Raw genomic sequence first — 16,658 nt, 5'->3', positions numbered from 1 at the left:
TATTTCTACGAAAGGTTCTCTATTTTCCAGGGCTAGGGCAACCTGCTTTTCTGTGCTGCGTTAAGGTTTTCTGGAAAATCGACACTGAGACTGTCATGCCTTTATTTCTATGAAAGTTTCTCTATTTTTCCAGGACTAGAGCAACCTGATTTTCTGCCTTGCGTTAGGGTTTTCTGGAAAATCGATACTGAGACTGTCATGCCTAGGTTCTCTATTTTTCCAGGGCAAGGGCAACCTGGTTTTCTGCGCTGCGTCATTACGGTTTTCTGGAAAATCGATTATGAGACTGTCATGCCTAGGTTCTCTATTTTTCCAGGGCAAGGGCAACCTGGTTTTCTGCGCTGCGACATTAGGGTTTTCTGGAAAATCGATACTGAGACTGTCATGCCTAGGTTCTCTATTTTTCCAGGACAACGGCAACCTGGTTTTCTGCGCTGCGTCAGGGTTTTCTAGAAAATCGATACTGAGACTGTCATGCCTTTATTTCTACGGAGGGTTCTCTATTTTCCAGTGCAAGGGCAACCTGCTTTTCTGCGTTGCGTTAGGGTTTTCTGAGGCTGTCATGCTCCTGAGATCAACTGGTAAAATCGATACTGAGACTGTCCTGCCTTTATTTGGACGGAAGGTTCTCTATTTTCCAGGGCAAGGGCATGGGCTTTTCTGCGTTGCGTTAGGGATTTCTGAGACCGTCATGGCAGGGACTTTGAACCCGACGTGAATCGAACACGCAACCTTCTGATCTGGAGTCAGACGCGCTACCATTGCGCCACGGATCCATCTTTACCACACATTACTGCGATATCAATCCGTAGTTTAGATACTCCAGACGCGCTACCATTGCGCCACGGATCCATCTTTACCACACATTACTGCGATATCAATCCACACATTACGTAGTTTAGATAATTCCCTGGATGCTACAAGTTATAATACTGCGAGCAAGGAAAACTTTCATCCCTCCGTGTTACATAATTCGTACCATAACCCCATGAAAGACCATACGCTATTGGAGATGCGGGGTACTGAACCCCGTACCTCTCGCATGCAAAGTAAGCGCTCCACCGTTTGAGCTACATTTTTTTCAATTCTATTCAATCCAATTCTTAACCGTCTTCGATTTGTATTATGTATTACTTACTTGTAGGGATGGAATTTGATGGGCAAATTGCTCGGGGTGATTTGTTTATCAAATACAATGAATTTTTTTCTATAATTGTCAATATTTTTTTTGTTAAGATGACTAAAATAGTTGTTAGACTTTGCTTAAACTGTCAGATTTGACAGGTGATTCAGATTTCAAATTCTTGCCCTGCTTACCAACCACGATCATAACTTCGATCATATGAAATTAATAATTTTTTTATTATTATTTTATAAGAATTGAAGTTTTGGTGATTTGAATTGTATTGAGTATTTTCTTCTAGATTTATGACATTCCAATTTTTGTGCTTACTATTAGTCAAGTATGATAGTTCATATTTAGGACAAATAAGTGATGAAAATTCTCTTAAGCTAAAAGAATAAATTGGAGAGGAACCATAAGGGATCAACATAATATATCAAGTTTGTATTAATTTAGTAAAATATAATTTGTTAATTTAATATTAAATAAAAATGAATGTCACTAACAAGGTACTAGCATAGATCCATCTTAACTCAGAGTTACCAAACGGCCAAAGGAATCAAATCTATTGAGATTTGCACCATGAAAGCTTTAATATCGACACTTAGTAGATCTAAGCTAAGATGGTTCTATGTCGACTATATATATACGCCTTGTGTCAACTACTTGTTAAGCATAAAAAGAATTCCACATCTCTTTCATTTCCAGCAACACACTAATAAAATGTTTTAAGCATAAGAAAATTTATATTTTTAATTGCTTTATACATATTTGACATTGAAATATTTGTAAATAGAGTCCCCCCTCATATTTAGAATTAGAAAGCATCTCTCTATTTCTCTTTGTGTGTGCTTAATTTTTTTTTGGTATTATCATTATTATAAAATACTACATGTCAATTCCATATTAAGCATTGAAATTGGACATTGGAATATTTTATTTATGGTCAACATTAAAATACATTTTTTCTTCTTCTCTCTATATATGTATGTATGAAGATGGATATGAAGTCATGGCGTAAAAGGGCTACAAGAGGGGTTTTTTTTCTTTTTTCTTTTTTCGTCTAGGATGCACTCTTTCTTCGTGCTGATTGGGCCTCCCAATTAGCAAACCAAGACCTATCTCTTTGATATTGCGAGGGTCTTTGGTCCTCCCCCCTTCACCATCTGGCACGTCCCTTTAGGATTGACCCTCTCCTATGCAAAAAGTGTTTCTTTGTTCTTATGCTAGATGGAAAGCGATCTGATGGATCTAGTACGAGGACAATTTTGTTCATGGCCATACTTTTCGGTGGCATAATGAATACCTGCCCCACGTGTCTTCAGTGTCGAATGGTTTTTCAGGCCCTTTTATGTCTTTTGCAATCGTGACAAGTGGTGTTTTGCATGATAGTGGCCTGAGATTTTTTGTCTCTTACCCTGCGCCCTTGCTCCCTTTCACTCTTCTTGTTTCCCCTTCTTCCCTGTCTACTCTTGGTTCGAACACAATTTTTCCTCTCCCTTCCTGTGAACCCTTGCACCCCTCTGTGTCGGTCTGCTCAGTGTCGTCGCACATAAGGGGCCAGTGCATATGTAAGAGAAGTGATGGAGTGTGCCTCACTATGGACATGGACATTGAAGTGACCAAGATTATGGATTTCGAGGGTAAAACTTTGATTGGATGATTTGGGTTTAAGTCATGCTTAGTGTTATCTTTGAGGAATTGGGTATCATCGGCATGGAAACCACTCGTAGGGTGCGTCTACACTTTCCATGTTCTGGAAAGAGGTTAGATCACCTTCATTTTTCAGTCAAAGGCCAAATGTTTGTGCATCTCTTGTCAAAATTAGAGATGAGGTGAGCCCAACCTTTTCTCAAGCCTTAGTTTGTCACCTTTGATCTAGTCAGGGTGTTTATGGAAGAGCTTAGGGTTTAGGAAATTCTACCTGTTCTACCTCTTCATTTCTAGAGTTTGGATTTTTTTTAAGTTGTAAGGCATAAAATGGGCTCTTTTGCAGATGTGGGAGAAGGTTTTCTCGTGAAGGAGGAGCATAGTTTGGCTTGGATTCAGGTGGATTTTGTCTCAAAGGAATTCTGGTCACAGAAGTGGAAATATCCATGGGTGATGTGGTGTGGGTTCAAAAAGTGAATTATTGGAAAATCCCTTTCAAGTTTCACTAATGACATGAGGTAAGGAAAAAAAATACCCTAGTCACGGTCTCTCGGTCCAACTTGATCCCTCTTTCAACAACATAAAGAAGCCCCATACATCATTTCTTTTGGCTTTGGTTTAGACATGGATAATGCTTAAGAGGAAGCAAAGTTTGAAATCAAGAAAGGAAAATAAGCCTCCTTAGCTAGGGCCCTTAGAGCATCCATAACCCTTTCCCTTGGGGCCTCATGATATTCCTTTCCTTTAATGCTAGGGGAAATGGGGGTGCCTACAAAATCATTCCCCTCAAAATATTGTTGGAGTCCAAAAAACCAGACATAATTTTGATCTAGGAAACTATGTGCCAATGCCTCAAAGCATGAAATATTCTTGTGGGTATGTTAAAGAATTGGTCTTTCTACCATGTTGACTGAAATGGTTTCCTTGGGGGCTTGATCACAGGCTAGAGCCCCAGTTGTAAGTTGCTCTCTTCTTCTTCTTTTCCATCTTCTCTTTTGGTTAAGATGTCTTTCAAAAATCTTCAATTTCCTAATTCTCTTTTAAATATTTATGGCCCTTATGCTAACCAAGAATTGTATTGCAAAGACTTAGCTACTGTGGGAGCCTTTGCAGATCCACACACTATTGTTGGAGGCAATTTGAATTTACGTTGGGTCTTCGGGAAGTCTATGGGCCTAGCCCCCGCCTAGACTCTCTCCATCTATTCTTCTCATATTTTCTTATCAAAACTCATTTAGTGGATTTGGAGCCTTTCAAGATTTCTCCTATGTGGATGAATGGAAAGTTAGGTGGAAGCAAAGTCTCTGAGTGGTTAGATAAATTCCTAGTTTTAGAGCCTCTTTTGTCCTTGGGTTTCTATTTTATATCCTTAGTGGAAGTTTACATGGTTTTAGGTCATAGGCTCATTCTTCTACAATTTTCATTTAATCACGGGTTCAAGGACATACCCATCCATTTCAATCCATCATAGATGGATGTGGAAGAGTATCACTCCTTGGTAGCTCGTCATTGAAGTATTTTAAAATGCTTTGTTTCTTCTTCCTTTATGGATTAATTTGAAAAAAAAATAGCCTTTTTCAAACAAGCTTTGAGGTACTAGGACAAAGGAATATTATGGAAAAAGGAAGGAAAGATTGTCCAAAGTTGAAGAGCAGATTGTTGATGTGTTCCCTAGATTGGACTCAAATGCTATCTCGACTGAGGATTTGGATTATATAAAAACCCTAGAAGAAAATGTTGGAAATACTGAGAGGGGGGTTGAACCAATATTTCTTAGAAATTAGCATTTTATTAATCATTTTCAAAGCATTAGTTAATCTTCAATAGTATTATTATTATTCAGTATCAAAGAATAAAACGAGTAAACAACACCATACAACAATGCAGAAAGATAGAAACAGTAGACACAAGATTTTAGGTGGAAAATCCCCTCTGGGTCAAAAACCATCGAACGCTTCTTAGTAATTGTATTCTCCTCTTTTAAAAGAAAATAATTACATCAAATTTTCAGCTCCAACTGAAGGAGGCTCCAACCCCTGGTTTACAGGCACAAACCTAAAGGACGCACCAGCGCCCTGGTTTATAGACACCAACATGAAGGACACACCAACATCCTGTGTTTTATCAACACCCACTGAAAGGAAACACCGATTCCCTACTATAGGCGCCAACCTGCCCTAGCACCACCCTGCCTCCCTGAAGTGTTCTAAGGCACCAACCTGAAGGTGACTCCAATCACCTGCCTTGCACCACCCTACCACCCTGAAGAGTCAATGAACGATGTTTCACAATTTTCACACTGGATCCCCCTTTGCTCTAAATCAATATAAGAATGTTGTAATGAATATAATGATGCTCTATATACTCTATCAAATCCTTATAACCACTACCAAATCAAGCCATTAATCAACTGCACATCAAATCTTGTTTATCAATGTTATCACATCAACTTTCAACTAACCAAGCTAACCACTACTCAAACTGCTACCAATGACCAATGCACATCACTGCTCAAATTGATCACTACATATCACTCTTGAAACTGACCACTAACCATTGCATTGCATTGCTCACAAATGAATAATTGTCTAAGAGTTCATAAAGCTAGCTACTAAACATCATTGTACCAAACTTCTTGTACTGCTACAAGTTCCGAACACAAGTTCCCGATATTGACACAATCCAAGATGCCTTAGGCCATCCCTATGACCTACTCTCAATGCTCTCAAACACTACCCGAGTAGGGCTACCAGTATATGTCTTTTCACTACAAAGATTGATCACAAGTAATACATTGTTGTTCATGTATTATGTTAATAATATGTATAACAAAGTGATATTGTCCTCAAATACCTATTGCCCTGTAAGGTCACCATTATGTGATTTACAACTAAGACAGTACAACCTTTAGGTCATCACTATAAGACATCTAGTACAAATCCCTAGGTCATCACAGTCACAAGTCATTGTCAAGTATTACCAGGTTGTATGTCATGTTAGTGTGTCAATGTGTCAAATCACAATAATAATAGCTCTATTTATATAATCAACCATATGCCATAGAAAACCAATTCAAATCACTGCTAAGTCGTGTCAAATCAAAGTCAAGCCTCTATCTTATATCTTATATCTTGTAATAAAAATAAAATTTCAACATTATTTATAATATATTTTTTACAATACCTCATATATTTGACCATAATAAAGTATCCTAGACCTCATATGAATTGGGTAAAAATCTTATATAAAAATAATATATATATATATATATATATATATATATATATATATATATATATATATATATATATATATATATATATTATTTCGTTATTTATTTAAATTAAAATGAAAATAAATTATCTCCTAATTTTTGGTCCAGCCAAAAGTAATCTTTTCATTATAGCTGTTGGAATTACCTATGTCTCTCTTTAACTTATTTCCATGATCTGATTCTTCATCTTTTCCTAACGATGAACCACACTAGTTTGTTCGAAATGCGTCGACAAATGAATTTTGATGTGATTACCACCAAAAAAAATTCTCAAAAATTATATCAGGTCACTGTGTGAAGTCAATTATTGATCATTCAAAACATTGTTGTCCACCTAAGCTCATTGTAGATGCACATTATCATAGATAATTCATAAGATGCAAATTTATGTCTTATTTTTTAATCAACCATCAATTATATGTTCGGTTAATGTATGTCCATTCCTTCTCGAGTATGTACGTATATATGTCAATAAGCCATTGTTAACATGTCAATATTGTCAAAGCTATTGTAGAGTGTTACTAGTCAAAATTTATCATGTATAAGTGATGTTGTGTGTCAAGCCAATAACTATATATGAGACATAAGTACTCACTGTCGATTTAGTATCAATATTGTCACCAACTACCACTATCAATTAAAATTATGTCTATGTTCAACACTTCTTACATAGGTATGAAACCTAGGATTTATGGATGTTCCCATAAGATTTCTCAGGTCCTAACACACTTTAAGGATGACTTCAATATTCAATTTTGTTATCAATTCAAGGATCTCATCAATTCACGATTAAGTCTATTTATAGGTGAAGTCACTAAGATGTTTCACTTGTGTGTCATACATTACTGCCATTATAATATCATTTACTATTGTCAAACTTAGTTATTATGTAGGTGAGAAGGTCATCATATACTATTATTATGTAGATGATAAGTCATTCATTGTGTTAATGCATTTGATCCTTGAAGTTCACCAATACATAATGAGATTGCGGTGAGAATTATTGTCACATATTGACAATTATAGGTGAACAAACTCCCTATACATTGCTTCTTACTTTGTTGAGTACCTTTAGTTCTCAAGAGGGTACTGCAAACTTTACTCAAAGAAGGTTTAAACAACCTTTATACTTCAAATCCAAGGTCTTCCAAATATAATTCTCCCTAAAATAGGGTTTACATACTTTTGAATTGTTTCATATAATGTAGGACATCAGACTTGTATGAAAATACTCTATTATTCAAAAGGATATCCTAAGGCCTAAATGCTCAGATTATATTCCTGAAAAAAAAAAAAAAAATAAATAAAATAAAATAAAAAATAAATAAATAAATAAAAATAAATAAATAAAATAAATAAATAAATATATATATATATATATATATATATATATATATAATAAAATAAAATGTGTCCTAGACCAGACTTGAACTACACTTATTCTTACAAGCCTATACTTAAATGAGCCCCAAAAGCCAAGGAGAAAATATCATAGACTAAGAAAAAGAGATATGAATGCTTTTTGGCTCTATAAAAGGGCCAAAAACTATGCTCAAGGGCTACCCAACGAAATGATTGGTGTGTTTAGTGAGTGAGGCTGAAATAATGAGGGCTTCTTGATGCCCTAGCAGAGTCTCAGAGGCATCAGAGATGAGCACTAAATTTTTATTTCATGTAGGTTAAATTCTCAAGGAGGGTTGAGGATGCTTTAAGTGTTGAAGCTAGGAAAAAACATAGAATATGTATGTTCATAAGAACCACAGGAATGAAAGGTCTAGTATTCAAAAAGGATAATGTTTCTTGGTGGTTGAGTGCACAAAAAAAAATGCTCAGGATGGAGTTTGAGACACAAGGTTCATCTACCCAATAACTTCACTTGTCCTACAATCAAATGTAGCCTTAAAAAAACAAAAAAAAACAATAGTCCTTACCTAAGAGATCTTCGCTTTCTCCATAGGAAGTCTTAACCCTTCTATTTTCCTTACAAATCCTAAGATATTTCTAAGACAGGCCGAAACGTTCAGAGCATTATCTTATGAAGATATGTTGAGTTTTAATGTGATTTGGGAGAGGATTAAGTTTCCTTTATAGACTTGGATAGGGGTTCCTAGAAGTTAACCATTGGAGGAAGGGAGGGGTTCCATGAGTGTTAATTTTTTTTTTAATTGAGATATATATGCCTTATGGTCTAAGATATGAAGTTTTATGGCCTTAAGAAAGACATATATATGTTTATTCACTATTTAAATGGTTAAGTGCACTTGCTAAGGGTGAAGGATAATATAATCCCTTATAATAAATCCATTAATAATAGTAATTAACCTTATGTTAGGTACTTAATAACAATTAAAAAATGAATGTGTGCTATAACACCATCCCATGGGGTCTTATCCTATCATCTAGGTTCCCCAACTTCAACCTTGAATATCTCTCAAATCATGAAGAACTACATGGCCTACCAGATACCACTGGAAACATATTTTCGAGGAAAATCCAATGACATGGATCTCCAAACCAAACTCAATGATTTTCCACTTCAACAACCCTTAACAAGGTTTGGGTATGTCCTCAGTATTGGGAACCCAAACCCTAGGACCTGGGTTTTCAACCATCCAACAAGAGAGCTTCCAACTTGATTTAATCTAGATACTTATAAGAAGCATTCATTAACCATTTGACATCAATGACTGGTGTTTTAGTCAAAGTCAAACTCCTGGAGTTGACATCAATGACAACACCATCCAACAATATCCCCCTTTGTCATTGATGGCAACACACATACTCCTTCTGTGAGTACAACTCCCCCTAACTTCATGCTTCCATCTCCTTCTCGTGATTTCAATCTCCTTCATGATTTATCTCCCCCTTTGACATCAATGGAAAAGGGTGATTCCCCCTGACAATCTTCCTACTTCCCGTGGACCTGCAATCTGTTTTTTCTCCCCATGAGGAGAATCCTTCCTTTGTCTTCCTACAAGTACTTGTCTACTTTGAATTTTTTGTCTCAATATTTGTTGCAATGACCTGTCTCCCTTTGTCATAATGTACTTCATACAGATTGCCTCTGTTGAATGTGGATCAACTTTTCATGGGCTTTTGCAATTTTGTACTGCTAACTTGCTAGTAATGTGGATGACTCCTTTGAGTTTTTCTAATAATTGATTGATGTGGACCTGTAATCCTTTAATTGTTCTTCTTCCCTTGAACTTGTTATGGACTTGACACATCTGACTTGATGTTGTTATTCTGTCCATGCTTCCTATCTGTCAACTATAGACTTGTGCCACATATTGTTGCATAGAATCCTCCTCTCTATAATCCAAATATTTCAAAATAATGTATCACCTAATGGACCATCTTGACTCGTGTCATTGTCTGAAGTATATGTTGATTCATCATTACCTTTCGCCATTACAAAACCTGAAAGCATAATTGTTGAGACCTTCTCATCTTCTTGATCTTCTTGTACCTGTTTTCTTCTCCAGACCTTCTTGTACTTGATTCCATTCATGGATGATTCCATATTATACCTGCAATCTCGAGCTATATGCCCCTAGTTGTGACATTTGAGGCATTCAATGTCAGGGTTGTATCGACACTCTTGAGCTATGTGCCCATAATTATGACATTTGAAGCATTCAATGTCATCCATATAATATTCCATATGATATCTGTAATCACGAGATATATGGCCATAGTTATGGCATTTGAAACATTCAATGTTTTACCCATCTGGCATGTACTTTCTGTTGAAAAAATCATCGTGGAACCTGTCTCGTGATCTTGCAAACTTGCTTCTAGGGTTTTGCGGATGAGAATTGTGTCTGTCAAAAACTCCACAATCCCTAGCCATATGTCCATAGTTAGTACATAAAAAAAAACCATTAAATGAATTAGCTTACTTGGATGAGTTATCTTGTCTTGATGGTCTTCTGTATTTATTCTTCTTCAGAGGCGGTGGTGTAGTCTTTTGTTGTCCTTTGTCCTTGATTGTTTTAGCATCATTCTTTAGAGTTGCAACATTCTTAATCTTCTTCGGTCCTTCACTTTGATCAGTCTTTCCATCAATCTAACCTTGCGAAGTCTTGGAGCTTATGCCTTCGTCACATGGAGCTTTACCTGATTCTTCTACCTTCATCTTCAACTGAGCCAATTCTTGATCTTCCTGTCAGTAACCTGCAAGTGTACTTTTTTCCAATCCTTGAGCTTGTTGATTTCATTAAGTGTTGCGTCAATTTCTTCTTCCTTTTTGGTAAGGTCTTCCTGAAATATGCTTTTCAAGATTTGTCTTCTTCTTTCTACTTCTCCTATTTGTAGCTTTAGACGAGTGACCTTTTTATGCTTCTCTGTTGAGAACTTGTATATGTTCCTTCTGCTTCTCATTTTCTTTCCTAAGTCTGCCTATTTCTACAACAATTGTAACCAATTCTTTTTTCTTTTCATCAATCTTATTTACATGCCTCTGACTAGATTCTTTTAATTTCCTATCAGGCCTTTCTCTTCCATTTCTTCTTCCTGCACTTGTTTCTTAAGCCTATTAATCTCTACAATGGCTATATCAAGTTATTGTTTCTTTCAATCGACTTCTTCCTTGAGCCTATGATTTTCTTTTGTGTTCTTGATTAATACTTCTTCTTTTTCGTCTTCTTCCTCATTGTCAGAATCTTCCATATGAGAGTCTGCTTGACTTGAAGCATGATCATTATCATGTTTTTCTTGTCCTGCATGAAGATTTTGGATTCTCTCTCAAAGATGTTTGGCAGATGAACATTGTCCTATATTGGATTTCATAGTATACTTAATATGATACTCATGTCTTTGGAATTGTATTTTCTTGATTTATCATTAGAGATGTCTCCAGAAACAACAGAATCCCATACATCATATACAATAGCTTGCAAATAGAATTCCATTCTATCTTTCCAAAATATAAAACCCAATTCATTAATCAGAGGAATTGGACCATCATGTTTCTCTTGGTCAATTATAATAGGTTTTAAAAGTTTTTAATACCAGGAACTTCCTTTGGCTTCTTCGAATGTTTGGTGACTTGTTTCTTGGATTTTCCCATCTCTTCTCTCTGAGATATACCTTCCATATGTTAAGTTGCTACTGAAGGAGCCTACTCTGATACCAATTGTTGGAAATACTGGGGGGGGTGAATCAATATTTCTTAGAAATTAGCACTTTATTAATCCTTTTGAGAGCATTAATTAATCTTCAACAATATTATTATTATTCAATATCAAATAGAAAAACTAGTAAACAACACCATACAACAATGCAGAAAGATAGAAAAAATAGACACAAGATTTAAGGTGGGAAACCCCCTCAAGGTAAAAAACCATTGAATGCTTCTTAGTAATTGTCTTCTCCTCTTTTAAAAGAAAATAATTACATCAAGTTTTCATCTCCAATTGAAGGAGGCTCCAACCCCCTGGTTTATAGGCACTAACCTAAAAGATGCACTGACGCCCTGGTTTACAGGCACCAACCTAAAGGACACACTAATGCCCTGTTGTAGGCTCTGACCTACCCTAGCACCACCCTGCTACCTTGAAGTGTTCTCAGGAACCAACTTGAAGGTGACTCATATCACCTACCTTACACCACCCTACCACCATTAAGAGCTGACATGCAACGTTTCACAGTTTTCACATTGGATCCCCTTGCGCTCTGAATCAATATAAGAATTTTGTAATGAATATAATGTTTCTCTGTATACTTTGTCAAATTTTGGTAGCCACTGACCACTACCAAATCAATCCACTAGTCAACTGCACATCAAATCCTATTTATCAATGTGTCACACCAACTATCAAGTGACCAACCTAACCACTACTCATCACTATTCAAACTGCTACCAATGACCACTACACATCACTGCATATCACTATCGAAACTGACCACTTGTCACTACACGTCATTGCACTGCATTACTCACGAATGAATAATTGTTCTAGAGTTCATAAAGTTGGCTACCAAACATCATTGTACCAAATTTACTGTACTATTGCAAGTGTCGAACACAAGTATCTGATATTGATACAATCCAAGATGCCTCAAGTCATCCCTATGACCTGCTCTCAATTCTCTCAAACATTGCCCAAGTAGGGTTACCAACATATGTCTTTTCACTAAAACTGTTGATCACATGTCATACACCGTTGCCCATGTCTTATGTCAATAAGTTGTATAAAAAGGTCATATTGTCCTCAAAGACGTGTTGCCTTACAAGGTCACCATTATGTTATTTACAACTAAGACAATACAACCTCTAGGTCATCACTATAAGACATCTAGTACAAATCCCTAGGTCATCACAGTCACAAGTCTATGTCAAGTATTACAAGGTTGTATGTCATGTTAGTGTGTCAATGTGTCAAATCACAATCATAATAGTTCTATTGATATAGTTAACCATATGCCATAGACAACCAATTCAAATCACTACTAAGTCATGTCAAGTCAAAGTCAAGTCTCTATCTTATATCAGGTCATCATGTCAAGTCAACTATTGATTATTCAAAGCATTGTTGTCCTTCTAAGTTCACTATAGATGCACACTATCATAGATAATTCATAAGGTGCACATTTATGTCTTATTATTGAATCAACCATCAATTATATGTTAGGTTACTGTATGTCAAGTCCTTCTCAAGTATGTATGTATATATGTCAATAGTCCATTGTTAACATGTCAAGATTGTCAAAGCTATTGTAGAGTGTTACTAGTCAAAATTCATCATGTATAAGTGATGTTGTGTGTCAAGCCAATAACTATATATGAGATAGAAGTACTCACTGTCAGTTTAGTATCAATATGGTCACCAACTAGCACTGTCAATTAAAATTATGTATATGTTCAACACTTCTTACACATGTCCAAAACCTAGGATTTATGGATAGGCCTATAGGAGTTCTCGGGTCCTAACACACTTTAAGGATGACTTCAAGATTCACTTATGTTATCAAGTCAAGCATCTCATCAAGCCAATGTTAAGTCTATTTATAGGTGAATTCACTAAGATGTTTCACTTGTGTGTCACACATTACTGCCATTATTATATCATTCACTGTTGTCAAACTTAGTTATTTTGTAGGTGAGAAGGTCATTGTATACTATTATTATGTAGATGAGAAGTCAACCATTTGGTTAGTGCATTCAATCCTTGAAGTTCACTGATAGATAATGAGATTGCGGTGAGAATTATTGTCATATATTAACAACTGTAGGTGAACAAACTTCCTATACATTACTTCTTACTTTTTCGAGTACCTTCACTTCTCAAGAGGAGACTGCAATCTTTACTAAGAGAAGGATTAAACAACCTTTCTACTTTAGATCAAGGGTTTTCCAAATAAAATGCTCAATCAAACAAGGTTTACATACTTTTGAACTATTTCATCTAATGTAGGACAATAATCTTGTATGAAAATACTCTACTATTTAAAAGGATATCCTAAGGCATATATGCTCAAATTATAGTCTTGAAAAAAACGTGCTCTAGATCAGACTTGAATTGCACTTATTCTTACAAGCCTATACTTAAATGAACCCCAAAATCCAAGGAGAAAATATCATAGAATAAAAAACTTAAATATGAATGCTTTTTAGCTCTACAAAAAGGGCCCAAAACTATACTCAGGAGCTACCCAACGAAATGATTGGTGTGTTTAGTGAGTGAGGCCACAGGGATGAGGGCTTCTTGATGCCCTAGCAAAGTCTCAGAGGCATCAAATATGAACACTGAGTTTTTCTTTCCCATAGGTTAAATGCTCAAGGAGGGGTGAGGCTACTTTGAGTGTTGAATCTGGGGAAAAACATAGAATATGTATGTTTAGAGGAACCACAGGCATGAAAGTTCTAGTCTTCAAAAGGGATAATGTATCTTGGTGATTGAGTGCACAAAAAAAATCTCAGAATGGAGGCTGAGACATAAGGTTCATCTACCCAAGAAATTCACTTGCCTTGCAATCAAATGTAGCCTTAACAAAAACAAAAAATTAATAGTCCTTACCTCAGAGATATTTGTTGCCTCCTCAGTAAGTCTGAACCCTTCTATTTTCGTCATAAATCCTCATATAGGTTGAAAAGTTCAGAGCATTTTCTTATAAGGATATGTTGAGTTTTAATGTGATTTGGGAGAGGATTAAGTTTCCTTTTATAAACTTGGATAGGGGTTCCTAGAAGCTAACCGTTGGAGGAAGAGAGGGGTTCCATGAGTGTTAAATTTTTATTTTTTAAATTGAGAGATATATGCCTTATGATATAATATAGGAAGTTCATTGGCCTTAAGGGAGATATATATATGTTTCTTCACTATTTGAATGGTTAAGTGCACTTTCTAAGGGTGAAGGATAATATAATCCCTTATAATAATTCCATTAATAATAGTAATTAACCTTATGTTAGGTACTTAATAATTATTAAACAACTCACGGATGTGGGTGATTAATCGCGCTGGTGCAGTGCAGCAAAGCTGGGCTAGCAAGTGGCGCGACCACATGGCCACCCACACTTCAACCCAGAAGCCCACTGCCATAATTAATGGCGTTTTAATGTTGTGTGAAGGCTGAGGAAACCTCACTCTGATCCATAAGATGGCGATTTCAGACCGCCTTCCCCCTGTTATGCCTCCTTTGAACTGTAAATGCCTCCCCGCTGCTGCAGAGCCGAGCTCACGCACGACAACAGGGAGAAGGTGCCAGATCCTTTGTTGTATTGAAATGGTTGAAGGTGCCCACTTCTTGCATAATCTGTTTTGCTGCTTCAGAACTATTGCTTCGGCCCTGAATTCTGCTTCTGAACATCGAATTCCCCATTCTCCTGCTCCCACTGGCCATTCTATCCCTCGTCTTGCTCCTCCTAGCACCCATCGAACCAATTCCAACTAGGCAAATATGCCTCGTTTGTGGCACGGGATGTGATGTAGAAGGGGCAGCAGTAGAGGCAGAGCAACTCGCCCTCCCTCGTTGTCCCACTCTGACTCTTCTCCTTCGAATTCCTCTACCCCCTTGACAACAGCTCACTTCACGGGTTGGTATCCCGCCACCCGCAGTGGTAGGGAGCGTGATCAGACAGCCGACTCTAGGCATGCTGCAGATGCTCATCAATCTCTTAATGCCTCTGTCCGATGATGCAACCCTGCCATACTACCCAGTTCTAGTTTCATTGCACGCTGGAGCGGCCGAGTATTATTGCGACCATCTCTGTTTCTTTCAGAGAGGAGACACAGAGCTATGTCGTCCCGACTCACATCATTCAGGAAAGGACCGGCACCAGTAGAAGGAAAACTCCTGGTAGCAGCTATGGGACTCATAGAACACATGGTGAAGCTTTGAACCAAACGAACATAGCTCAGGGACACAATACTCCAGGCGGAAATACGAATATGGAAGCAACTACGAGCGAGCAATAACATGATGAAGATGATATGGAGGCTTATAGGTGTCTAATTGTGGAGGAACCTCTGCCACCTAATGACACCTAGCAGGCTAAGGTTTATTTCAGGTTACTTTGAGCAACCGATCACCAACTTAGGGGTCTTTTCTGATGCTTTTTGTTGTAATTGTTGTCAATTTTGTTGTTTTGTTCAACAAACTATTCCACAATGTTAATATACGTTGGTTCCCCTGCGTGGGCAGCACACTCTTCGAGTTTTGGACTGGTTTCCCCAATGAGGGCATTCATTTTCAATTATTGTTTGTTAAAACATGGTAAAATCTGAGACAGGTTTTGCAGAGGCCGGTGCCTCCATGTACTATTTTTTGTTTCATTACTAGAATTAGTCTTATTTAGAAAAAAAATAAAAATAAATAAATAAATATTAAACAACAAATGTGCACTATAACACCATCCCATGGGGTTTTAGCCTACCAACCGGGTTCCCCAACTTTAACTTTGAATATCTCTCAAACTGTGAATAACTATCTGGCATGCCACATATCATTGGAAACATGTTTTTGAGGAGAATCCAATGATGTGGATCTCCAGAGATGTGCCCTCTTTGAGAGCACTCCTTCGACCCGAAGAGATGTGCCCTCTTTGAGAGCACTCCTTCAACCCGAAGAGATGCCCCCTCTTTGAGAGCACTCCTTTTCCTCGAAGAGATGCACCCTCTTTGAGAGAACTCCTTCGACCCAAAGAGATGCGCCCTCTTTGAGAGCACTCCTTCGACTTAAAGGAATGTGCCCTCTTTCTCTCCTTTGAGTGCACATCACACTTGGGAAGCCCGAAGCCTTCCCCTTCGTCCTTCGGACTTGCACCATGTGCCCTGCCTTAACTGTCTCCCTCTCTTGAGTGCATGAGCGCATGCCGAAGCCACAAAGCATTTCCCCTTCAACCCTTCAGCCTTTCAAAGTGTGCCCATGCGCCTAGAAGCCCCTTTGACCCTTTTGAGCGCACTGAAAAGGCATAAACGTAAAATATGCATAAAACATGGTAGATTAGGAGGTTTTTAGGTTAATATTTTCTTTTCATGGATGATTGTAGAAACAGGTATTCTATGGACCTCATGGAAAGCACACATAAGGAATATCGGGCAAAGAGGATAAACAAAGGAAGCATGAAAAGAACCAAGAACACACTTGAAACTTGATGATCGAAGC

The 16,658-nt window shown here is 37.2% G+C and overlaps 1 non-coding gene across 1 annotated transcript; it reads right to left on the bottom strand.

Moving 5' to 3' along the window:
• Positions 1 to 704: 704 nt before the first annotated feature.
• On the bottom strand, positions 705 to 776 carry TRNAW-CCA (transfer RNA tryptophan (anticodon CCA)). Its single transcript has one exon. It is a non-coding gene; the product is annotated as a tRNA-Trp (tRNA).
• Positions 777 to 16,658: the final 15,882 nt, after the last annotated feature.

The sequence above is a fragment of the Pinus tabuliformis genome, chromosome 5_1, assembly GCF_031772625.1.
Source record: "Pinus tabuliformis cultivar Carrire ecotype Pingquan chromosome 5_1, CPIR1, whole genome shotgun sequence".
Taxonomy (NCBI): Eukaryota; Viridiplantae; Streptophyta; class Pinopsida; order Pinales; family Pinaceae; genus Pinus; species Pinus tabuliformis.
The sequence above is the reverse complement of the archived record's forward strand: the minus strand, read 5'-3'. Positions and strand labels throughout refer to the sequence as shown.